This window comes from Notamacropus eugenii, chromosome 3 (assembly GCF_028372415.1).
Source record: "Notamacropus eugenii isolate mMacEug1 chromosome 3, mMacEug1.pri_v2, whole genome shotgun sequence".
In the NCBI taxonomy this organism is placed as follows: Eukaryota; Metazoa; Chordata; class Mammalia; order Diprotodontia; family Macropodidae; genus Notamacropus; species Notamacropus eugenii.
In genome coordinates, this window is record NC_092874.1 from 264,405,428 (window position 1) to 264,431,475 (window position 26,048).

The 26,048-nt window shown below is 35.0% G+C and overlaps 1 pseudogene; it reads left to right on the forward strand.

The window, feature by feature from the left end:
• Positions 1-15,668: 15,668 nt before the first annotated feature.
• LOC140532039 (GTP-binding protein 10-like) lies at positions 15,669-19,280 on the forward strand (annotated as a pseudogene).
• The last annotated feature ends 6,768 nt before the right edge of the window (positions 19,281-26,048 follow it).

Consider the following 26,048-nt stretch of genomic DNA (forward strand, 5'->3'; position numbering starts at 1 on the left):
AAACAGAATAGGTCAAATTCAGTAGACCAAGGGAAGATCATTACCTTCTTCAAAAATATAACAGTTGGAGAAGAAAGATACGTCAAAAGGAATCACCCTAATTCATCTTGGCAGCAAGTTTGACTGGGAAAAATAAGATCCACAAAGAGTGGCTTATCAGCTTTGTTCAATGAAGGTTCCAGTTTGGTATCTCTGTTTTTAATGAAGAAATTGCCCTAGTCATTTAGTGCAAATTTTATGTCATATATTTCAAGATACCACAAGCTATCCGCCTTTGCATATTATAATGATTCTTTTCCTTTGGCTGAATAAACTCCAGTGCAAGTCCCCGATCTCCACAAAAATGACTCAATCTTTCTACCTTCTTAATTCCTTAACATAACTACAAAGTGAATAAGATTGCATGTGGCATAAAAGTAGAGGTGGGTGGCAAATTGTCAATCGCTGGACAAAATGAAGAATAACAAAGAAACCCTCTACTTAACTCTTCTATTAGAAGCATTAGAGAGACGCCTAAGTTTGAATGTGTCACCATAGAGGTAGATGGGAGCTTTAGTCATTCTCTGTAGTTGTTTGGATTTAACGCTGTCCAGTGACTGTGTCTGAAATAGGGCTAATCATCTGGACTGCCGAGGTACATTTTGCCTCCAGAAATCAGAAGCTGAATAATTGAATTCTAGATTAGGGCAGAAGAAAGCATATACAGCCCCATGTGCAGACATATGTATATTCATATATATGCAAATACATGAATGCATATACACCTGTATGTGTGCGTGCATACATACACTCATATATATTTGCATATACAATGCATGAATATATGCCTGCATCTTCACATTTGTGTATAGATATACATACTTTTTAAATTTGATTCTAAATGATTCTGTTCCTCCACATTATTCTTCCACAAAGTAGTAATAAAGAGCTTTATAATTATATTGAGAGAGGAAATAAGGCTATTGGAGACACACTAGGATGCCACTAATAGAGTTTTTTAATAGTGTTCAATTAGCTTGGCAAAAGTTTGCTATTTACAAGACTGTTCTGGAAATATCTTTACAAAATACTTGTTGTCGCACAAACTTTCTGTCTTTGTATAATTTGTCTCTCAGTTTCTTCCTTTGTCTCCTCCTTGGTTTCTTAGTCTCTCTGTATCTTTCTCCCCCTGTCTTTCTTTCTGACTTTCCCTCTCTTGTCTTTTTCTCTATATTTCTTTCTATCTCTGTCTTTATCTTCTGTCACTTTTGCTTGTCTCTCTGTATCTCTTTTCCTCTCTTTCTCTGTATGGATGAAAGGTGAAAGGACTGTGATAGAGCACAGTTTGGCTGAATCATGGAGACTAGGAGAGGGAGTCATATCCATTGAGATTGGAAAAATGTAGAGGAGAAGACAGCATTCTGGACATAGAGCTCAACTTTCATAAAGGCTTATCCAAAGATGAGTAAAAATGTGATCTATATAAGCTATATGAAGAGTAAAGAAATTAAACAAAGAGGTGATTATATGACAGAAAGGGGATGTTTGGGAAAAAATAGATTTCTAGAACAGACTTATACATAGCAGGAAGGTAATGTTTTCTAAGTTGAATTACACACTAATTTTTGTTCTCTTTCTAGTAGCTTGGTGGGCAGTTTATGTACAGCTACAAGTATATGTAGATGTACATAGATATATAGATATATAGGTATTTAACATGTGCATTTACACAGAGGGCACCGAAATGTTGTACATAACACAATATAGAACGAGATATATTTATTGAACATTATTTAGTAATCTTATGTTTATGCTTTCTATACTTAAGTCACTTAATCAATAGCATTATTAATTGCTTGCTCTGTTCTAGGCACTCTACTAGGAATATTAAAAAAATATATATTTTCAAAGAATTATAGTTTCTTCCTTAATAGAATATAAGACATAGAGGAGGCATGAAGCATTTATTAAATATGTGCTATGTACCAGTCACTGTACTAAGCAATTGAAGAATATTTCATTTGAACCCAACAACAGCAATCCTAGAGGGTGGGTGCTATTTAAACCCCATTTTATAGCTCTGAAAACCAAGGCACACAGAAGTTAAGAGACTTGCACCAGATCACACAACTAGTTAAATATCTGAGACCAAATCTGAAGTCAACTCTTCTTCATACCAGGTCCAGCATTTTATCTATTGTACTATGCTTAGCTATCAAAGAATTTACATTCCAATAAGTGGGGATTGCTTTTTTTCACTCTGTTTGTATCAACAGTACCCACTACAAAGCCTAGCCTTGCATACAGTAGATGTTTTGCGAATATTTGCTGATCATTTGAAATACTTACCTCCAGTCCAGCCTTAACTAGAATTCGGCTGCCTAAACTAGACCTTTCTTGTTGACCTAACTGTAATAATTCCCTCTCGAAATTATGTTTATTTCACCTATATTCCTTGAGGGTGGTGTTTTCATTTTCTTTCATTTTCCTTTTTTTCCCCTTTTGCTTCATATCCCTAGCACCTACTAGAACGTCTGATAGCTTCACAGTTACTTAAAAAATATTTCATTGATTGACTTCATTTGAAGAGTCCTTGATGCCGTGACTTCATTTGAAGAGTCCTTGATGCCGTTGTGACAAGGGCTCTTTCCAAAGACACAGACCCTAATCCTCATATTTATAAGCTTAGTCGCCTCTGTCTGTCTGTCTCTGCCTCTGCCTCTCTCACACACACAAACACACACAAACACAAACACACACGCAGTCACAAAAGGAAATAAGGAAGGGAAGGAGTAAGAAAGAGAAGAAGAAAAGGAGGAGGAAAGCTTAAGGAAAGAAAAGAGGGAGAGGAAGGAAAATGAGAATCAGGGAAAGACAGGGGAAGAAGGGGAAAAAGAAGGAAGGAGGAAGAAGAAGGTGAGGGAAAAAGGAGAGAAAGGTTAGGTGTTGGGATTGGAAGCTCAATTCCGTGTGGACGGTCTCGGGCGGGTAAAAGTGGGACTTCTAAATCTTAGAGTCTTACGAGGCCCTCCATGAACAGTGGGGGTTCGAGAAGGTCAGACTGAGCTAGCTCGGCTAGCTCGGGTATTTCCGCCTCTCCCCGGGAGATACCTGATGGGTGGAGTCTCCCTGCCCTCGAGGTCGTCCTGGATTGGAGCACACCTAGTTACCTAACAGCACGGTATTGAGATGCAAACTGTGTGGCTGAAGATTAAGTAGGATTGAGGAAGCCAGAAAGCCCTCTCTTAGCACGTGTGGAGCCAAAGAGAACAGTAGGGCTCCTCTTCTTTTCTTTCCTCTCTCCCCTCCCCCTCTCTCCCCGCTTGTACTTCTACTTCCAATCCCTTAAGCTTAGCCTCCTTAGGAAATCTCCCCCTCTTCCTCCTAAGGAAGACTCCCCTGCACTTGTAACCGATTCCCTGAAATAAAGCTCAACCCCTGTTCGACTCTGGAACGACCTTTCTCTCATACGTGCATCCGGCGTGGCCAGCCGAAGACCTCGGAGGTGAGGTAGGAAAGACTCGGGTAGCCCAATACAGGCCTCTAGGCTTGGCAGTTAGGAAAGAGAAAGCAAGTGAAGGGAAGGGGAAGGCAAGGCAAAGAGTCTAAATATTCCAAATGCATATAATATTGTATATTATTATTATTATATTATTATTAACATAATAATATTTCAACTATTTAGATTTTTTATAGCTAATCTATATATTTATATATTCATATGTGTTCCATTACATTTTTAAAATTTCACTATATATTTCAATGTATATGTATATTTCATCAGCAAAATTTAATTGACCTTATATTTGAAGATTTCTTTATTACTATAGATAATATGCAAATTAAAAGAAAGGAAGGTATAAATTATCACTCTCTGAGTGTTTATTTTCTTTTTAAAATAGTATTTGCTTATTAACATTCTTTTTAAGTTTTGACTTCCAAATTTTCTTTCTCTCTCCTATTTCTCACCCACTGGGAATACAAGGAATGTGATATCAACTGTAAAAGTGAAATCTTGCAAAATATATTTCCATATTAGCAGCATTGTAAAAACAAAGCAAGGAAAATAAAGAAATTGGGAAAATAATACTTCAGTTTGCACTCAGAGTTCCTCATTTCTTTCTCTGGAGGTGTATAGCATTTTAAAATTATAAGTACTTTGAAATTTTTTTTCTTGTTTTTATTTATTTGCTTATTTTTAAATAATATATTATTTATTTTGCAGTTTTCAATATTCACTTCCACAAGAATTTAAATCACAGATTTTCTTCCCATCTCCCCTCACCACCAGTCCAAGACAATGTGCATCTCATCTACCCCTTTTTCCAGACTGTCCTCCCTTCTATTACCCACTTCGCCCTTTCCCCCTCCCCTCTATTTTGATTTAGCACAAGATAGATTTCTATATCATATTGCCTGTAAATCTTATTTTGCAATTGCATACAAAAACAATTTTTTACATTAATTTTTAAAACTTTGAGTTCCATATTCTCTCCTTTTCTACCTTCCCACCCACCCGAATTGAGAAAGCAAGCATTTTGATACAAGTCATACTTATGTAGCCATGCAAAACACTTCCTTAACAGTAATGTTGCAAAAAGACTAAACTCATTTCCCTCTGTCCTGTCCTGACCTCCATTTATTCCATTCTCTACCTTGACCTGTCCCCCCACAATAGCATTTGTTTCTGATTATCCCTTTCCCCAATTTGCTCTCTCTTCTATTAATTTCCCTCTCCTATTCCCTTCCCCCATGCCTTCCTGCAGGGTAAAATGTATTTCCATACACAACTGAATGTGTTATTCTCTCATTAAGCCAAATCACATGAGTGTGAGGTTCATTTATTCTCTTTCATCTCCCCACTCTTCCCCTCCATTGTAAAAACTCTTTCTTGACTCCTTTATATGAGATGATTTGCTACATTCTCCCTCTTCCTTTATGTTTCTACTATTATATTCCTTTCAATAGTAAATTTTATTTTTTAGATATTCTCCCTTCATATTCAGCTCACCGTGTCCTTTTTAAAAACACAACTTTGTTAAAGTTGTTTATTATTCCCAGTGTATTTCCCTTGATTCTCTAGGATTCTCTAAGTATATCATCATATCATCTGCAAAGATGGATAATTTAGTTTGTTCTTTATGTATTCTAATTCCTTCAATTTCTTTTTCTTCCTTTATTTCTAAAGCTAATGTTTCTGGTACCATATTGAATAACACTGGTAATAATGGACATGCTTGTCTCATCCCTGATCTTATTGGAAATGCATCTAGCTTATCTCCATTACACATAATGTTTGCTGATGGTTTTAAGCACATGCTACTTATTACTTTAAGGAAGACTCAATTTATTCCTATGCTCTCCAATATTTTCAGTAGGAATGGGTGCTGTATTTTGTCAAAAGCTATTTCTTCAACTATTGAGATGATCATATGATTTCAGTTAGTTTTGTTGTTGATATGATCAATAATGCTGATAGTTTTCCTAATATTGAACCAGCCCTGCACTCCTGAAATAAATCCTACATGATCATAGTGTATTATTCTCATGATAATTTGCTATAATCTTTTTGCTAATATCTTACTTTAAATTTTAGCATCTCTATTCATTAGGGAAATTGGTCTATAATTTTCTTTCTCTGTTTTGGCTCTTCCTGGTTTAGGTATCAGCACCATATTTGTATCATAAAAAGAATTTGATAGAATTCATTTTTCTTCAATTTTCCCAAATAATCTATATAATATTGGAATTAACTGTTCTTGAAATGTTTGATAGAATTCACTTATAAACCTATCTGATGCTGGAGATTTTTTCCAAGCAATTCATTTATGTCTTGTTCAATTAATTTGTTCTGGAATGGGGTTATTTTATGTATTTTATTTCCTCTTCTATTAGTCTGGGCAATTTATATTTTTGTTAATATTTATCTGTTTCACTTTGATTGCCACAATTATGGGCATATAGTTAGGCAAAGTAATTTCTAATTATTGCTTCATTTAATGTTCATTGGAAGTGAGTTCATCATTTTTGCATTATTCCCTCCTTGAACCAAATATGATGAGAATAAAGCTGAAACAGTGCCCATTTCTTTCTCTTTCCCCCACCTCTGCTATAATATGTTTTTGTGTCCTTCCTATGGTGTAATTTGCCTTTTTTCTGCTTCCTCCTTTCCTCTTCTCCTGTTACAATCCCTTCACACTCTTTAATTCCTTTTATTAATCATAACATTAGTTAATTTATACCCACTCCCTCTGTTTATCTGTCTGTCTATCCATCTATCTATCTATCTATCTATAACCCTTTAAGTGTCCTAATAAATATATAGTTCTCAAGATTAACAAGTGTCATCCTTCTATATAGAGATGCAAACAGTTTGCCTATGTTAAATAACAAGGTTTTTGTTTTCTTTTTTAAAATTTCCCTGTTTACCTTTTCATGTCTCTCTTGAGCCTTGTATTTGAAGACCAAATTTTCTATTGAGCTCTAACATTTTAATCAGGAAGGTCTGGAAATCCTTTATATCATTGAATATTCACCTCCTTACCTGAAAGATTATGTTCAGTTTTGCTGGATAATTAATCCTTGATTGTAATTCAAGCTGTTGTGCCTAATGGAATATCATATTCCAATCCCTCTGGTTTTTGAATGTGGAAACTGAAAGGTCCTGTGTAATCCTGATTGCAGTTCCTCAATATTTGAATTGTTTCTTTCTGGTGGCTTGAAATATTTTTTCCTTGACTTGATAGTTCTGGAATTGGGCACCAATATTCCTTGGTATTTTCAATTTATTATGTCTTTTAGGAGGTGACTGGTAAATTCTTTCAATGGCTATTTTGTCCTCTGGATCTAGGACCTCAGTGCAGTTTCCCTTGGTGATTTCTTGGAAGATATTGTCCAGGTTTTTTTTTTTTTTTTTCTCATCATGGTTTTCCAGTACACCAATAATTCTTAGATTTTCTCTAGATAGACTAGATTCTCTCATAGATTTTCTCTGTTGGATCAATTGTCCAGGTTCATTGTTTTTTCCAATGAGATATTTTACATTTTCTTCTATTTTTTTTCATTCTTTAGATTTTGTTTGACTGATTCTTGATGTCTCATAGAGTCATTAGCTTCTACTTGTTCAATTATAATTTTTTGCAAATTGTTTTCTTCAGGTAGCTTTTGTGCCCCTTTTTCCATTCCCCCCCCCCAATTTTCTCAGTAATGTTTTGTACCTCCTTATACATTTGGACATTTTTACTTTTTAAGAAGATATTCTCTTCTGTGATTTTTTTGTACATTTTGTCAATTATATTTCTTAAATCATTGGTGAAGTTTTCTTCTAGCTTTCTAATTTTGAGTTTAAAATCCTCCTTGAGGATTGTCAGTGCTGTCCTCTTTTTTATTCATATTTTCATATTCTCTTTCCCCACAGTAAGATATTTTTGTTGTGTTTTTGTTTTTCTGATTTGTTTCTTGTTCATGGTGATTGCCTTTTCCCTGGCTTTTAAAGTGAACTTCTGATTCTGGGGCACAGGAATCTCTGTATCACATTTCTTGTCCTGGGAGCTTGAAGCCTGTTTCCTGACTTTGTGTATTGTGGCCTCTGGTTCTTCCAGCTAGCAACTTTATAATGTTGCTGAAATTCAGAAGATACTAAATGAAAATTGAAAACTACACAAGATATACCAATAGGATAGTTTATCTACCTTTAAGAAGGCAGCATGTAATTCCATTAAAAGCAAAGTACAAACAATGCTTAGAGAGATACAGGATTCCTGGCTCAGTGAGAAGACAGGTGAAATTTAGCTTTATGCTGATAGAAACAAACCAAAGTGTTTTTATGATTCCCTGAAAGCTATTTATGCACCAAAAACCTATGATGCATCACAACTACTTAGTGGTGATGGAGTCACATTCATTAGTGATAAGGACATGATCCTAGAGAGATGGGCTGAATACTTCTATGATGTTCTTAACAGACCATCATCAATCAATGCTGAGGCCATTGACCATCGACCTCAGGTTGAAGTCAATCCCTCCTTAGTTGAATTTCCAACTGAAGAAGAGGTTCTGAGGGCCATTAGGCTCCTTTCATGTGGCAAAATACCCAGTGCTGATTCTACTACAGTTGAGATTTACAAGTTAGGGGGACTATTGCCCATACAAAAGCTGACTGAAATTTTCCAGGTTATATAGCAACAGCAGGTTATCTCTCAGTAGTTCAATGATGCCTCCATTATCCATCTCTATATAGGTAAAGTGAGTAGATTGTTTCTGTGACAATCACAGGTGGGTCTCTCTCTTTGTCATTGCTGGCAAAATTTTTCTAGAGTCCTCTTTTATAGGCTGATACTTCACGTGGAAGATCATCATTTACCTGAGAGCCAGTGTGACTTTGCCAGGAGCAGAACATAGGTCTGTACACAATGTTTGTAGATTTATCAAGGCCTTTGACACTTTTAATCATGAGGGCTTATGGAAAATTATATCAAATTTGGTTTCTCAAGGAAGTTCATCAATTTCATGATGGCGTGTTGCCCTGGGTTCTGTATAGTAGACAATGTTCTTGTGTCTTTCCAGACACCAGTGGAGTGAAACAGGGCTATGTGCTTGTTCCCATGCTTTTAAGCATGATGTTTGTAGTCATGTTGTCAACTGCTGTACTGATGGTAAGTTCTTCAATGTGAAAAGGCTACAAGCCAAGACCAAAGTGGAGGGAGTGTTGGTGCATGATTTTCTGTTTGCAGATGATTGTGCACTCAATGCACCCTCTGAAGCTGAGATTCAGCAAAGTATAGATAACACCAAGAAAATTTGTTCCAGTTCACTTTTTAGAGTTATCTGACAGAATTTGGGCATGAGCTCCAGTTCATCCCCACTTTCACTCCACCATCATGGCTCTAGCTGATTTGGAATTTTCTTGAATCACATTTGTCAGAGTAGCTAAGTCTTTCACAGTTAATCATCATTACAAAGTTAGTGTTAGTGTATACAATGATCTCTTGGTTTTTCTCATCTAATGTTGCATCAGTTCATAGATGTCTGGTCATATTGTTTTTTCTTAAATTATCCCCATCATCATCTCCTATAGCAAAATAATACTATGTCATAATCATATGCCCAATTTATTCAGTCATTCCCCAATTGATAGACATTCCTTTAATTTCCAATATTTTTGCCACTTTTAAAAGAGCTGCTATAAAAGTTTTTCTAAATATAGATCCTTTCGTTTTTCCTTTGAAAATCTAGATGTAGTAATGGCATTGCTCAGTCAAAGGCTATGCACAGTTTTATAGCCATTTGGATGCAGTTCCAAATTGTTCTTTAGAATGGTTGAACCAGTTTAGATTACACCAAGAAGTTCATTGTTCATCATTCAGCTGTATTCAGTTGTGTCTGACTCTTCATGATCCCATTTGAGGGTTTTTGTTTCCAGATCAATTATCACAGATATTTTACATTTTCTTCTAGTATTTTTTTCAGTCTTTTGACTTTGTAGTTTTTAATATTTCATGAAGACATAAAGTTCCACTCGCTCAATTATTATTCTTAAGGAATAATTTTCTTTAATGAGTTTTTGTGTCTCTTTTTCCATTTTACCAATTCTGTTGTTGTTTTGTTTTTAATTCTATTCTTCAGTGAATTTTTGTGTATCTTTTTTCATTAGGCCAGTTTGGTTTTATTTTCTTCAGTGTGTATGTATGTGTGTGTGTGTGTGTGTGTGTGTGTTTCAGCAAATTGTTAACTTTCTTTAAAATTTTTTTTGTACTATTCTAATTTCTTCTCTCATTTTTTTTCTCTAATACTCTTATCTCTTTAACTCTTCTAGGAACTCCTGTTCGACTTGGGTCCATTTAGCACTTTTCCCCCTTTGAGGCTTTGACTGTAGCTGTTTTCAATTTTTTTTGTCTTCTGAGTTTATGTCTAACTTTTCCCTGCCTCTGTAACAGCTTTTTAAGTTTTTTTTTTTCTATTGGCTAATTTTTCTTACCTATTTCTTGACTTTGAACTTTATGTTAAAATTGGTTTCTGTTCACTTGAGTGTGGGTAGGCCCCATTCATGCACTTTTGTTTTCAGAGGTAGTTCTGGTAGTCTACAAGTTTTGGTTGCTTCCAAGGTGGGTGCGATCAGGGGAGAACTGTGGTCACTACTTTCCTGATCTGTGCTCTGGCCTTCAGGAAGTTCTTCTGACTCTATATAGCTGCAAGGGCTAGTGCTCCTCTTGATCCTGGAACTCTGAACAGGTCTCTTGCTCTCCTACAGCCACAAGAAACAGTACTCTTCTTTGTCTTGCAGCTGAGACTAGGTACCCCTCTTCCTTGTGGCTGACCATGAACACTCATCTCTGCCTTGGAACTGTTAGTCAAAAGTGTTATGGACAAGGCAGTTGTCCATCAGTACCAGCTACATCTAGCTGCAACAAAGGGATCCCAGTTCTCATTCCTTTGATGTCTCTGGGCTGAGAGCTCTTAAAGCTGCTGATGCTGCTATTGGTAGAGATGCCTGCCACGCCTGCTGCTGGTATTGGAGCAACGTGCACACATTCAGGACAGATCTCAATGCACTCTTGTTTCCCATACCTCTCTTGTCAAATTCTTAAGCTTTCTTAGGCTGAAAAAAAGTGTTTCAGCCTGACTTTTTATTTGCTCTGCCATTTCATTTGAAGTATTATTTTAAATTTGTTTAGTGGGGAATTTGGGGAGATTTCATCTGGGTTGCTACCTCAAATCCACCATTTTGTCCTTACTTTTCCCCCATTTGTCTCTCTACATGATTTAAACAAAAAAATATGTAATTACATTTCAAACCGTAGTTTCCTTATATCAAGCCTACCCAGTACAACGTCATATCTAAAGGTAGACAATAACCAGTCAATTTCTTACAGTAAATTAAAAGACCATTTCTTGAGAGGCAACTTGGTGACTTAGGGGATAAAGTTCTAGGTCAAGAGTCACAAAGAGCTGAGCTAAAATCAGGTTTCAGAGAGTTATTAGTTTTGTGACTCTGTGTAAGTCACTTAACTTCTATCTGCTTTATATCCCTCAATAGCAAAAAGGGGATAATAATAGTACCTCCTTCCCAGGGTTGGTTTGAGGATCAAATGTGCTGGCATTTGTAAAATACTTAACACAGTACCTGGCATATAGTAAGTACTTAGTAAATCCTATATGTCTTCCCTATGAGACCATCAAGATAATTTAACCCAAAAGTCTTATTTTACTGAAGTAGAAAGTGAGACTCAGAGGAAAAAATGCATTGCCCAAGGCACACAGGTAATATTTAACAGAGCTGGGATTAGAATGCTGGGCTGAATCCAGAAAAGCTATTTCCATGAACCCATGCTGTCTCTTGGGTACAGAAGCCAACCTTAGGACAGAATTAACATTAACAAAATAAACAGCTTCCCTCTCCCCACCATTATAAAGGAAATCAAGGGTTTTACAGATTGAAAGAACATTAGAGAGTATCTCCTCCAGGGTCACACAGTGGTAGTGAATTTCTTCCTAGGATCCAAGTCTCCTAACTAACATTACATTATTTTTTCCAATACACTAGACATCTCCTGGTTTAAAAAGATTTTCTTGGTGGAATTTCCTAGATAACTATGTATATAAAGTCTTAGGTTTCCAAATAATGACTTATGTTTGATCAATCCGTATTTTATGGTTCTGGTCATTTATTTAGAGAAGGCATGTTCTTATAACAAAAACATTTGCCATTGGGTTCCTTTATTTTTACTCCAACAGTGAAAATGTTGTTTAGAATAGGATTCTATGATCTACTTTTTGTAAAAATAAATTCCTCAATCCCAAGTCTTAAGAAATTCAGTTTGAATTTGTGGTCTTTTACCAAAGGTCATAAGTACAAAGTTTTATTTTATCTAAAAGAGATGGACATTTAAATATAACTTGTCATTCCTTTAAACTTAGGTTTAAAATTAAGGTCACATTTAAAGATTCTCTATGAACCAGTTTTGTTAAATTCATTTTAAATCAAATACTTCCTACATCCAGTGAAAAGTCAATTAGGGAACTCTGTAAAATGATTTAAAGCACTAATTTAGTAAATGTTTTTAGGCTTTAGGGAAGGAGAAAAAATCCAGAATATACATGAAATGCTTTATATTGGTAACTCCAGTCAATTAAGAAGGGAAAAACACTTGGGACTCTAGAGAAAAGATGACTTACTTAGAAAGCAGACACTGAACTATGTCTTCTACACATGATACCAAATGAAGATTATTCTTTAAATAAACTTATTACCTTTGCTTCAAATCCAGCTTAACACTTTAGACATATTTAGACAGATATTATAATGCAGTGTAGAACACACTCTTGAAAGTCTTTGGATTATTTTCAGCCTTTCTGATATATCCTCTTTGCCATCTGGTAATTCATATGGGATCAGAGCCTGGACTTTAGTTGGACAAATATGACAAGCCAAGATTATACTTAATACAGGGCAAAATATAGGAACACCTGGGTAGATGACAACTTATATTTGACCACATCAAGTGCTGTTTGTCATCCCTATGACCCTTAAGAATTTTTACCAGTTTAAAAAATTGACCATGAGTTTATAAAAGTTGACTGAGATGAAATGTTTCTTCTATAGTAATTCTTTTCTTCAATTTTTAAGTGGAATTATGAGGAATTAGTGATTAGGATGCCTTCTTTGATTCTGGTAAGTCAGTCTGATTGTGACCATTAGCTTAAAAATACTGACATTGATCATGTGTGCATTGTTCTATCCATTCACATGGCTAATACTTAATCAATGACTTGGTCACTTTCACTAAATTCTTATGAGTTTATCCTCTCTGATCTTATTGCTTTAAAACCTTTTTATACTCTGATATATCCTATATGCACTCTCATTTTTATTTTGCTTTACATGTTGTCAAAGCTAGCTAACAGTCTGTTAATGTACATGTACTGTTAATGTTAACAGTCTGAAAATGTACATAATTGATATCAAGCCCTCCTTGACATAGAAATGATAATAATCAACACAATAACTATACCAGATAGAGAAATAGGAGGGGAGGAGATCAAGTAAAGGGCATGGTGGGGACTGGCAGAAAGTAGGGCAGGTCAGGAGAGGCAATAGGCAGAATCAAGACATTTGTGAGAAGAAAAATGGGGAAAGGAGAGGACAAAGAAGATGAAGAATAGGATATAGGGAAATGTAGTTATTCATAACTGTGAATGTGAATGAGATGAACTCTCCCGTAAAACAGAATCAGTTAGCAAGTGGATCAAATTAAAGAATCCTACAAAAGGCTATTTATGAAGACCTCATATGAGGCAGAGAGAAACACACAGAGCAAAAGTAAGGGGCTAGAACAAAATCTGTTATGTTTCAGCACAGGGGAGGAAAAGCAGGGTTATGCAATAGCAAGGACTCCAGTACACACATAGCATACACAGGAGAGTCTGCTATATGGGTTCTTAGATTTGTTTTTCTCAAAGGAAAGTATATTTTGAGGGGTCAACAATCACTTTAATCAAACCATGTGCCAACAGAGAAAATAGAAACAGAGAGATAAAGACCAACAGAGAGGGCTTCCAACTGTCTGACCATAAGCAATATATACATCATAGATCAACAGACAGATACAACTATCTGGCCATTACAAACACATATAGTTACCTGAGAGAGAAACACTAAGATCTATTTTTCAAAGCCAGGGGCCTCCTTAGTGGCTGCCCAGAGTCTTATCTGGCCAAACACTTCCAATGAGTAAGCCCTAAAATAAAACCTCACTTCAGAGTATTTATACACTTTTCAGAGTCAGAGGGCATCGAGACCATTGAGAACCAGTGCCTCACTAGAAATTAACAAAAGGTGTAGGCCTTCCAAAAAGACAAATATCCCCTAATCACCCTTCCCTTAATGGGAAGGCTCATTAATGGGTGGGGAAGATGTTTAACTCTTATTAACATAGTTAACATTAGTGGGTTGCAATCCTGATCTCAGACAAAGTAAAAGCAAAACATAGACCTAATTAAAAAAAAGATAAGGAAAGAAAATACATCTTGCTAAAAGTTACCATAGACAATGAAGCAATATGAGTACTAAACATGTATGTCCCAAATGGTATAGCAATCAGATTCTTAAAGATGAAGTAAAGTGACTTAGAGGAAGAAATAGACAACAAAACTATATTAGTGAAGGACCTCAACTGTCTCCTCTCAAAACTTGATAAACCCAACCAAAAATTAATAAGAGAAAATCTAATGAGGTAAATAGAATGGTACAAAAGCTAGATATGATAGACCTTTGGAGAAAATGGAATAGATACAGAAAGAAATATCCATTTTTGTCAGCAGCACATGGCATCTAAGCAAAAATTGACTATGTAGTAAAGCATGAAGTCATCAAAATCAAATGCAAGAAGGCAGAAAAGTTAAATGTATTCTTTTTGGATCACAGTCACCAAAAATATATTCAGCAAAGGGCAGTGGAAATATAGATTAAAATTAATTGGAAATTCAACAATCTTATCCTAAAGAATAAGTGGTTCAAAGAACAAATCATAGGAAAACCCAATAATTTCATTTAAGAGAATGACAAAAATGAAACCACATACCAAAATTTATAGGATTCAGCTAAAATAGCACATAGGGGAAAATTTATTTCTCTAATTCTTACATTAACAAAATAGAAAAGGAATAGATCTATGAATTGGACACCCAACTAAACAACAGAAAAATACAATAAATTAAAAATCTCCAACTGAGCACCAAATTAGAAATCCTGAAAATCAAAGGTAAGATTAATAAAATTGAAAGTTCAAAACAAAGCAAAGGCATTGAGCAAATAAATAAATGTAGGAGCTGATTTTATGGGAAAAAAATGACAATAGCCAGTGACTGAGAAATCATTGGCTAATTTAATTTAAAAAAGAAAGAGGGAAACCAAATATCCAGTATCAAGAATGACAAAGGTGAAATCACTACTAATGAACAAGAAATTAAAGCAAGCATTAGGAAATATTTTTCCCAATTATATACCAATAAATCTGACAGTCTGAGTGAAACAGATGAATATTTATTAAAATATCAATTACCTAGATTAACAGATCATGAAATAGAATGCATAAATAACCCTATCTTAGAAAAAAAACTGAACAAGTCATAAATGAACTTGTGAGGAAAAAATCCCCAGTACCAGATGAGTTCACAGTGAATTCTACCAAACTTTGAAAGAATAATTAATTCCAATACTACAAAAAATATTTGGGAAAAACAGGTAAAGAAGGAGCTCTCCCAAACTCCTGTTATGACACAAACATGATGCTGATACCTAAACCAGAAGGAGGAAGAAAATTATAGATCAATTTGTCTAATGAATATAGATGCAAAATTTATGAACAAAATATTAGCAAGGTGATATTACAGCAATACATCACAAAGATTATATATTATGACAGGGTGAAATTTGTACCAGTAAAGCAGGATTGGTTCAATACCAGTAGAAGTATCTGCATAATTGACCATAACAACAAAAAAAGAAAACCAGAAATCAAGATATTATCTAAATAGATGCTGAAAAATTTGTTTAACTGTTCTGTTAAAAAAATACTAGAAAGCCTAGGAATAAAGGAAGTTTTCTTTAAAACAATTAGTGCTGTCTATCTAAAACTACCAGAAAGCATTATTTGTAATGAGGATAAGCTAAAAGCTTTCCAAATAAGATCATGGGTGAAACAAAGATGTCCACTAACATCACCATTATGCAGTACTGTATAAAAAGTGTTAGCTTCAGCAATAAGAGGAGAAAAAGAAATTGAAGAAATTAAAATTGACAGTGAGGGGAAAAGACTATAACTATGGAATATACGGCAGTATACTTAGAGTATCAGAGCATCACTTTAAAATACTTGAAGTAATTAACAACATTTTCATTTTCATTGTTGCAGGATATAAGAATGAAACAACAGCATTTCCTTATATGACCAACAAAGCCCAGTAGCAGCAGATAGAAAGAAAAATATTCTATTACCAATATGAAATACACAAGAGTCTACCTGCCAAGACAAACCCAGAAACTATATGAAAACAATTACAAAACAATTTTCACACAAATAAAGTCAGATGGAAGCAATTTGGAAAAAGATATGTTAATTGCTCATGGGTAGGCTGAGCTAATAAAAATGATGATTCTGCTTACTCCGTGCCATACCAATAAAACTGCCAAAATTGTTGTATATAGAGCTAGAAAAGCTCTGTTCTTAATCTAGAAGAACAAAAGGTCAAGAATAGCAAGAAAGTTAATTAAAAAAATACAAAGGAAGGTAGACTAGCAATACTAGATCTCAGACAAAGCAGCCATCATCAAAACCATCTGGTACTGGCCAAGAAATAGGATGGCAGATCAGTGGAATAGGTTAGGTATATAAGACATAGTAGTCAATGACCTACTGCTTTATAAACCCAAAGACCCCAAGTTTGGGGATAAAAACACACTAGTTGACAAAAATCGGTGGGAAAACTGGAAAACAATAGGACACAATCTAGGTATAGACCAACATCTCATGCCATGAACCTAGATAAGGTCAAAATGGGTTTATGGTTTAGACATAAGCAGAGGCACCATAAGCAAATTAGAAGAACAGGGAATAATCAGCCTGTCAGATCTTCTGGCAGGGGAAGAATTCATGACCAGACAAGAGATAGAGCACATTACAAAATGCAAAATAGATAGTTTTGATTATATTAAATTTAAAATCTTTTGTACAAACAAAACCAATGCAACCAAGATTAGAAGGAAAACAGAAAGCTGAGAAATAATCTTTACAGCAAATATCTCTGATAAAGATCTCATTTCTCCAATATATAGAGAACTGAATCAAATTTATATGAATACAAACCATGCCCTAATTGATAAATGGTCAAATGATATGACCAGATAATTTTCATATGAAGAAATCACAGTTATTTATAGGCATATGAAGGAGTACTCTAAATTATTTCTGATAAAAGAAATGTGAATTAAAACAACTCCGGGGTACCACTTTGCATCTATCAGATTGGTTAATATGACATAAAAGGATAATGATAAATGTTGGAAGTACTAAGGAAAAATTGGGAGAGTAATGTACTTTTAGTGGAGTTGTGAACTGATTGAACTATTCTGGAGAGTAATTTGGAACTATGCCTAAAGGGAAATCAAACTGTGCATACCCTTTGATCCAGCAATACCACTACAAGGGGAACAGCTAGGTGGTGAAGTGGATAGAGCACCAGCACAGGACTAAGGAGGACCTGAATTCAAATCTCACTTCAGACACTTGACACTCACCAGCTGTGTGACCTTGGGTAAGTCACTTAATCCCAATTGCCTCATCCTGGGTAATCTCCAGTCATCCTTATGAATATCTGGTCACTGGATTCACATGACTCTGGAGGATAAGTGAGGCTGATGAGCTTTACAGCCCTCCCTCACTCAAAAAAAAACAAAGTCAATTGCAAGTCATGCCCCTATTTCTCTGATGGTATGGTCTTCTTTGGCAATGAAGGACAAACACACACAACAGTACTGGTTCTGTTTCCGAAAGAGATGATAAAAAAAGGGGAAAGACCCACATGTGTAAGCATAGTTATAGCAGTTCTTCTTGTAATGAGAAATAATTGGAAATTGAGGGTATGTCCATAAATTGAGGAATGACTGAAGAAATTGTGGTATATACGTGTAATGGAATACTATTGTGCAATATGAAATGATGAATAAGCAGACTTCAGATAAACCTGGAAAGACTTGTGCAAACTGATGCAAAGTAAAATGAGCAAAACCACAAAAACATTATGCACATCAGCAACATTTTTGATGATCAGTTATGAATGACTCAGCTTTCCTCAGCATCACATTGATCCAACACAAGTACAAAGTACTCATGAAGGAAAATACTATCCATATCCAGATAAAGAACTGATGGAGTCTGAATGCAGATTGGAGCATATTTCTTTCACTTAATTTATTCTTACTGTGCTTTTTTTCCTTTTGATAGATTTCATCTTTCACAATTTTGACTAGCATGGAAATATTTTTACATGACAGCACATATATAAACATGTCAAACTGCTTACCATTTTCAGAAGAGAGGAGGGACAACAGAGAGGGAAAAAAAAAAAAAAAACAACTTGGAACTCCAAATCTTATAAAAATCAGTGATAAGAGATCTGTGCCTGTGTGGTGAAGGTCTGGGCACTGGGTGGGCTCCGGCTGGGGAAAAGCCTGCCAGTGTACTGGGGCTTTGGTCTGGCCCAGTAATCAGACTCAGTCACACTTCCCTGCTTCCACAGACATCATTGTGCACTGCAGCTGCTCGCTCCTGAGGAAGGAGAACTCAATAAAAAGGATAATAGAACTTTAATAGCAAAAGGAGGAGTTAGGGGTAAATCACTTTCAAATTTCTTCCCAACCAAGAACCAAAAAAAAAAAAAAATTTACCTCGATCTAAAGCTTATAGATGGCATAAGCCTTGTAGGAGAGTTAAGAAGATAAAGACTGAGAAAAAGCCACACTAAATTTCCAATTTGGAGGTTGTTGAATCCTGAGAGAGCAGTTTCAGTGGAAATAGTGGAAGCAAGTCAAATTACAAAGGAATGAAAAGTTGAGTCACCAGTAAGAAAGATTTCCAAATGCTGAAAAATCCTCTTTACTCAGCCAAGTTTCCCATGCAAAACCCAAGATTGCAGATTATGCATTTATGTTTAACCTCAGTTGGGAAAGATTATGTATAAAGATTTCACAGTTATCTGTAGCTGATGTTCCAGGTTTAATAGAAGGAGCACATACGAACAAAAGAATGGGATGTAAATTTCTCAAGCATATAGAAAGAACCAAGCAGGTTCTTTTTGTGGTTGATGTCTCTGAGTTTTAGCTTTCTTCAAAAACTAAATTCAGATCTGCCTTTGAAACTGTATGAAATATTGCTTACAAAGGAGCTGGAGCTATACAGAGAAGACCTTATGATGAAACCTTCAGGACTTGTGGTTAATAAAATGGATTTACCAGATGCTAGAGATAAATTCAGTGAACTTGTGAATCAACTACATAATCCTAAAGATTTTTCACATCTCTTTGAAAAAGAGGAAATTCCAGGGAAAACTATGAAGTTCCAACATATTATCTCAGTATCTGCACAAACAGGAGAAGGAATTGAGTAATTAAAGAACTCAGACTATCTATCAGTTAGGAAAATGAAAACTTCTCTAAAAAAAAGTTGCTTAATTTACAAAATTCAAAATTATCATATGTTTATCCATCATCAAAATATGCTAAAATGGAAATAACTGAATATCATTAAAATGTTATTCCATTAAATTAGATGATCTCAAAGATTCCCTTCTGCTTAATATGTGACCCTATGATATTTATTATTTTTGATAGACGAACTTGAAAATATCTTTCCAATTCTTTTGTGCTTTTCACTTGTCGTATTTAAGAACTGTGCCTTTTGTAGGGAAGTAGAGAGAAATCAAAAATTTGGAGTGACAAGAAATACATTAAGCATTTACTTCCTAAGGTGTTCAATAAATGAAACGTAATGAAATACATGGTCAGTCAGAAACTGTTAAAGTGCCTGTTACATGCCACTATTAGGCACTATCAATGCTTTTCCAGATTGCAAAAACATATTTAAAATATTTTAATAAAGAGTATTCTAACTCGTTTTTAAAATGATTGATAAATATTTTCTTGATATGGAACTGGGAAACAATATAATAGTGTTCAACTTTTAAAAATGAACTGACAAACATGAGTTCTTTTTCTCTGCCCTGTGACACTCCACAAAGACATCTTGTTATTCCTCTGAATCTGTCATTTCTAAATTCAGTACTTATTTTATAAAATTTATTTTCCTTTTCTAATCTTTCCAAACATTACCTGTGTAGGTAAGTTCCTCATAAATACCATTTCCCTTTAAAAATCAGAGAATTAAATCCTTGTCATTTTTTATTATGTTTGTATTCTTCAACAGGGTCATTGATCAGAAGTCTCAGATTTGCATAAGATGGGTGTATATTTATTTCTCAATAAAGTCAGGAAACTCCTCAGTGTTTGTATTATTTTTATTGTTTTTGGCATTACTTATCAAATGGACTTGTGTTCCTAGGATTTTAGAGATGAAAAGGTCCTTGGAAATAATTTATTAAAACTAAGTTCTTTGACCTGAGAAAATTAAGGATCTAATGGCCCACAGAACCATATCATATGATGGTTTTCATAATTAATTTTTAAAAATTCTGTGAGATAATATTAATGTAATGCTGGGTTGTAATGATTCATTTGATTCTAGACACAGTGACATAGAGCATGACTAGCAAAAGTGATTGCTTCCTTAATCACTTAAGTCAATTTACTCAATTTCCTGAATTATGAAATGGAGGTGATACTAGCATCTACCTTTTAGGGTGGTTGTAAAGATCAAATGAGATAATGTTTGTAAAAGCTCTTAGCACATTATAGGCCCTTTAAAGTTTATTCCCTTCCCTTCCTGTAAAGAAGCAGCAGGATATTTCACGTGGTCTGCTGATAGAGCAAACAAGAAAAAGGAGTTGAAGAGGAAAAGCAGACTTTAACTTGGGACTTTTCTCATTCTCTGAGGAGGTGGTTACAACTGCCAGTGTTAGCCTGAGTCTTCTATTCCTAGAGATCTATAGTGTAAGTGACTCTCGTCAATATCTCCCATCTCTGTCATGATTTTCTCTTTCTTTTTCTCATCTCTCATTTTCCCTGCCAGATCTTTATACATCAGCTCTGAATGATCATACTCCTTCTTTTCCCTTATCATATTCCTCTGGCTTTCATGCAACTGCTCAAGGTATGATCACATTCTCTACTTAATCACAACAGTCTTTCTGTCAACCTAATTATGATTAAAACAATCACAAATTATTCCCTTTTAATGAATTAACCACGTTCAAGTAAGCAAACAGCAATAATAAACTGTGAGGGGCGCTCTGGACCTGGGTCCCCCTGAGAGGATAGGAGACGCCCAAGGGTCTGGACCTGCTGACGTGGCTTTGCCACGGTGGCACTGCTGACGCGGCATTGCCACGCTGGCACTGGGGCGGCTCTACTGGACTGGGCTGGGCTCCGCCCTCAGGGAGGAACTGGGGAGGGGCTTACCCGGAATAGGAGGGCGAGTTCTGGGGGATATAAGGCACAACACGGAAGGGGAACAGGGTGACTGGCTGACTATCATGTAATAAATGTGCTCTTATCCACCTCCGGAGTTCTGCCTGATAATTTCTCCCCCTGATCCCCAAGGGGGGAGCCAGAGACGTCTGAAGACCCTGGGCAGGGTGAGTTGATGCGGTGGTCGGGGTTCCGCCCCTGACATTATTAGGATTTAATGTCCTTTACGAATATTAAACTAGCAAATAAATAATTCCTATGAGGATGAAGAATATTTATTATTAGGTATATAAAAATATTCCATAAATGAAGTAATTGTGCAACAACTTTCTCTTGTCCATCTTATTAGAATTATTAATGTTTACCTCTTCTGAGTTTTATCATTAAGAGCTTCTCATCCCTACTGGGTTAAATTTCCCTGAATATTACTAATTCATTGAATCTTATGTATTCTTTTTCCGAAGTCTTTGAAATCTTTTCTTCTAAAGTCTCATAGGCATGTCAGTCCCTTTCCTTCCTCTTTTCTAACCAAGAACTCTAAAACAAATTGGTCACTTTGCCCAAGGTTTAGATCACTTCGCTTCAGGAAATATTTCCTTTATTTTGATTCAAATCAGGTGCAGCATAACAATTTGCGTCATTGTTTCTTCCACCTTTTTTTTTTATATTTTATTTTTTCCAATTGCATGTAAGGCAAGTTTTCAACATTCATTTTTACAAGATTTTGATTTCCAAAGATTTCTTCCCTCTTTCATCCTTTCTTCCCTCCCCAAGATGGCAAATAATCTGATATAGGTTATACATGTAAATCATACAAAACATATTTGCACATTAGTCCTGTTATGAAAAAAGACTCAGAATAAAAAGCAATAAACACAAGGAAGAAAAGAAAACAAAAAAAAATGAAAACAGTTATGCTTCAATCTGCATTCAGACTCCATAGTTCTTACTCTGGTTGTAGATAGAATTTTCCATGATGAGTCTCTTGGACTTGTCTTGGATCGTTGTCTATCATAGTCAATTATCACACAATCTTGCTGTTACTGTGTACAAAGTTTTCCTGGTTCTGTTTGTTTCACTCAGCATTAGTTCATGTTAGTTTTTCCAGGTTTACGTGAAATTCACCTGCTCATCATTTCTCTTGGATCAATAATATTCCATTATATCCATATGCCACAACTTGTTCAGCTGTTTCCCAATTGATTGGCATCCCTGCAATTTCCACTTCTTTGCCACTATAAAAAAGAACTGCCAGAAATATTATTGCTCATGTAGGTCCTTTTCCCTTTTGATGATTTATTTGAGCTACAGACCTAGAAGTAGAATGGCTGGATCAAAGGGTGTACAATGTTTTATAAGCCATACTTCCAAATTGTTCTCCAGAATGGATGAATCAGATCACAACTCCATCAACAAAGTATTAGTATCCCTATTTGCCCACATCTTCTCCAAGATTTAAAATTGTCCTTTTTTGTCATATCAGTCAGTCTTATAAGTGTGAGGCAATACTTTAGAGTTATCTTAATTTGATTTCTTTGTTCCATAGGGATTTAAAATATATTTTTCATATGACTATACATAGCTTTGATTTCTTCATCTGAAAACTGCTTGTTCATATACTTTGACCATTTATAAATTGCGGAATGACTTGTTTTCTTAGAAATTTGACTCAGTTCTCTATATATTTGAGATATGAGGCCTTTATCTGTCACAGTGGTTGTAAAAATTGTTTCCTAATTTTCTGCTTTCCTTCTAATCTTTATTGCACTGGTTTTGTTTAGGTAACCTCCTGACTTTTCTCTGCCATCTTGGCTCCACCCTCCCTACCACCTCTTTAAGGATAAATTATGATTAAGGTAAGTCAAGAAATTGCTAACAGTTCTGTTTTTGACAGAGTGAGTACTCACTAGTTGTCCAAAATCCAAGTTGCAGATTCAATTGTTGGAGGGCATTTATAGAATAGAAAAGTGAAGTTCCTCATCAGTATTATCTGAGGTTTCCCTCTCTGTCTTCTGATGTATTTTTTGAATTCTTCATCTATATTCTACTCCTACAGTGATCTACTCTCATTATATCATTTTTTGCTTCTATTTTTCTTTCCTAAATTTTTTCTACCATCTCTGATTCTAATATTTCTATACATTAGTATGCATCCTTGAAATATAATGACAATTGTCCTCTTAATTTTTTTAACCTGTTTGTTTCATTTTTGGGGAAAATATCAATGCTGTATGCTTCCAGATATCTAACTTAATTATCAGTCCTCTTCCACCTAACTTTCATGATATATGAGTCATTTTTCTTTTCTCTTGTAGCACAAGGATCTCTTTTTGGCTTTAGTTATTTTATCTCTACCCATTGAATTTGAACTGCTAGACTACCAATTGAATTGCATTCACAAAATTTTTCAACACATAATTTTTAGGTTATCTATACCCCTGTTTTTATACAAACCAATTCAGTCTTATAGATCATTTTGTATTTACAAAGCACTGGTATACCATCACATTTTAAGCCTAAAATTTCTATGAGGCAGTTAATATGAATGTTATCTCTATTTTGTGAAGTTATGGAACCAGGTTTCAAGATGTTTAAGTGGATTACCCAACCTAGTAAGTACTCAAACTTGACTTTGAGTTCTGGTCTTCTGGTGTTGAATTCAGTAACTTTCAGTGGCTACATTTCATTCATTGTTTTATTTGAGTCAGTACGTTAGAATTGATTTCTAGTTTAGATTTCATCACAAATAATATATTTTTTGTTCATTTCATATGCATTATACAAATGCATCAAAAAGGCAGACCCTGTTGTGGCTTCCATTCTGAGGTTTCAATATGCCATCATAACAATAAAAAGATATTTGTGTTGTGTAATTTTCCACAAAACCATCAGTTAGGTGCGACGTGACATATTAGAAAAAATTGTGTGTCATTGTTTTTGCTGCTTCTGAGAAATGGTACCTCAATATTTTATAGGAAACATTGCTGAAAATGTTGCTGGTGATGATTGCTCAATCCCTTCCTGTTAAGTCTTGGAATGATCATTACAGATATTTTGAGGCTTTGGGAAGCATGTTATTTCAGTATGGAACAGGTCTTTAAATCCTTATCTCTATGTTTAAAAGATACCAAAATCAAGCTTGGCTAAGAGTACAAATTAATCGTCTAGCCAATTGTCAATTACAAAGATCATCTGGATATTAAATAGTACTGGTTTGACTGAAAGATGGGCAGTGGAAGCATAAGGAAGAGAAGCAAAGAGGTGAGGTAATCCACAAAGCTTTTAACCATCTCCTGAATAATTGAAGCTAGAACAGCAGGGCAGTGGATTTAAGTAAGCTGTGGTATGATGCCAATGATTACTTGAGTAGAAGAATCAATTTAGAGGAAATTGAGATGTATGTCTAGAAAAAATAAAAATAGGTTGAACATATGATTGTGAAATATTGTAGATGGAAGGTCTGAATATTACATTGATATCTACAAAATATGGGATTGTTGTACTGGGGGTGATGAAGGAAGAAGAGGAAGGGAGGAAAGACAGAGTGAGGTATGTGGATTGGTGATTTCTGGAGAATTTATTGAAGGATGAGGAAGAGAGAAAACATGTTTGGGATATAGTCTGCATCAATGGAGTTGGTAGAAATGTGGTGTCACTGAACTACTTTTCTATCTCCATCATTGAACCACTCTGGGGCAGACAAAATTATAATGGTTGATATTTATCTGGTTCTTCACGGCTTTCAAAGTGCTTTACAACTATGATTTTATTGGATCTTCAGTATAATCCCCCAGGTAAATAGTACAAGTAATTTTCTCCCTGTTAAATAAAAACAGGAATAGGTGCAAAAAGTCATTAAGTCAGGAATTACTGACGGGAAGAGAATATAATATCTAGGCCCTGGATCAGTTTCTGTTAGACCACACTGAGAATATATTATCAACAGCATTATTGTGATAAGAGAAGGTCTTTTATTATTTAACCAATGCTGTGTTCAATTTATCCTAATAATCTTAGAAGTACAGGACTGATTTCTCAGAGCTCAATTTCTAATGTTCAACATGCAGCTCAGCCTAACTTCTGTATATATCTATGACTGAAGCAAGTAACTAGCCACAGTTCTATGTGATATTTTTATACATTTAAACTCCTACATTTCCCTCCAAATTATTTCTACATAAATATGTGTGTATATGTCTATGTGTTTACATGTATATGTGTATTTCGCAATAAATAAAATATATGTGCATTTATGCATATACATATATATGTGTATGTATATACACATATATGTGTATATATATGAATATATGTGTGTATATGTGTATGAAAGGAACTCAGATGACATTAATTCTACCCCATTTTATTGATGAGGAAAATGAGGTTAAGGGACTTATCCAGGCTCATGTAATTCTTGTGTCTGAAATTTGATTTAAACCCAGTATTCCTAAATCCAAATCCATAGTCTTATTCAGTGCAGCACCATTCACTGACCTCTTTCTATAAACAAAGACAAAAGATTAATTTTGAAGTCAGTTTATTGCTTCTCATGTTCTGTCTGATCTTGAGATCTAATGGACCAAGAGATGCTCCAAAGTGCATAGCTGCAAGTCATTATGAAACATATGGAATTCACTTTCTGCTTTGCCAATTCCATTCCAAAATTTTACAGATCCCTGACATAGAGACTAGCTTAACCATATATTTTCTTCCCTTAGTCTTTTTAAAATTTTTACAGTGGGAAAAGATTAAGGATTGTCCAGAATGAAATATGAGTTGAGTTATGAACTTTGAGAATACACATTATATGTTGACTTAGTTACCAATATAGATATCGATAAAAATAGAGTCCATAACTGGGAATATGGGACCATAACTTGAAACACTGGAGGGACCTTTGAGTCCATTTTGTCCAGTCCCCTGATTTTTACAG